The sequence below is a fragment of the Cebus imitator genome, unplaced genomic scaffold, assembly GCF_001604975.1.
Source record: "Cebus imitator isolate Cc_AM_T3 unplaced genomic scaffold, Cebus_imitator-1.0 Scaffold401, whole genome shotgun sequence".
Taxonomy (NCBI): Eukaryota; Metazoa; Chordata; class Mammalia; order Primates; family Cebidae; genus Cebus; species Cebus imitator.
Genome location: NW_016107716.1, coordinates 1,701,339 through 1,702,809, shown reverse-complemented (window position 1 = coordinate 1,702,809; position 1,471 = coordinate 1,701,339). Strand labels below are relative to the sequence as shown.

Sequence of the window (1,471 nt, the reverse complement as noted above, 5' to 3'; positions counted from 1 at the left end):
TCTTGGCTTACTGAAGCCTTGAACTCCCAGGCTCAAGCAATCCTCCCATCTCAGCCTCTCAAGTAGCTGGAACCACAGGTGCACGCCACCATGCTTTGCTAATTTTCCTACTTTTTGTAGACACAGGGTCTCAACATGTTGCCCAGGCTGGCTTCAAACTCCTGGGCTCAAGCAATCCACGTGTCTTGGCCTCCCAAAGTGTTGGGACTGCAGGTGTGAGCCACCATGCCTGGCCCACATGTTTCTTTCAACAACTTCAAACAGCCCTTCAGTGCACAGTGATGGTGTTCACTGATGGCCTCTCTGGTGCCAGCGACTTTCTCCACTACTCCCTCCACCCCTGCCCTTTCTCTCTGCAGACACAGGTGCTGTTAACCAGGAAAAGCCAGCGACAGAAGCTGACTTATCTGGCTGCGAAATAAAATATAAACCAACCACTGAGTAAATCAACTTTATTCTCTTCATTAAGAATACTATTTTTAATTTGCTCAAATTAATGTCAGCAGCAGTGGAAGTTTTACTTTAATATAATCTAGCACATTCTACCCACAAGATTCACTGGGGCAGTTCTTAAACACTTGACAAACATTAGACTGTGCCACTACTTGGGTGTTTTGAGGTGGAATGAAATAAACCGTAAACGAAAATGTGGTACTATATGTGTTCTTTAGAAGTCCTGTGGCAGGATTAAAAACTTTCCTACACTACTAGAGCCAGCCTGTAGGGGTGAGATTTCAGATGCCTGTTGACAGACATCTACTTCTAGATGCTGGTGGGAACACAGTTCCCGGTTAATCCTTCGGTTTACATTTTTATTGTGGAAAATTTAAAAAATATATAAAATTTCTATATAATGAATACAATATAGTGAGCTCCCATGAACTCTAAACCCAGCTTCACCAATTATCAACTTATGGCAAATTTTGTTTCCTCCATAACCCCTCCAATTCTCCCTTCTCCCCAGTTATTTCAAATCAGATTGTATCATTTAATCTGTAAATACTTTGGCATTAAATGGCTGTTAAGTATACTAAAATGTATATAAGAAGGTAACCATTAGAGCAGCATTGTCCAAGAGAATTTTACGCAACAATGGAAATGTCCAATATAGCAGCCACTTAACTGCGTATGACTGTTGAACACTTGACATGTGGCTGACGGAAGGGAAAAACTGCATTTTAAATTTTATTCAATTTTAACTAAATAGCCACATTTAATGAGCCAACTGCTGTGGTGGAGAGCACAGCTCTAGAGCAAATTTAGTCATTAACCTTAATCGGAAAGTAAGTATTATGAATCCCTCAATGGGAAGGCAATAAAGACATGAACCATAATTGTTACACTGACAAGGATGAAATTATAAAATCACTGCAGTAAACATTATCTGGCTGTCTCCTGGTTATAAGCAACATGAGCCACTACAGTGTAACTGAACACTTCAGTAACATGTAGGAATTCTGCCCTTTTTTTT

The 1,471-nt window shown here is 40.4% G+C and overlaps 1 protein-coding gene across 2 annotated transcripts in view; it reads right to left on the bottom strand.

Annotated features, from left to right (window-relative positions):
• RAB9A (RAB9A, member RAS oncogene family) overlaps positions 1 to 1,471 on the bottom strand; it is a 22,158-nt gene that overhangs the window by 2,275 nt on the left and 18,412 nt on the right. The gene's annotated exons all lie outside the window — the stretch shown is intronic.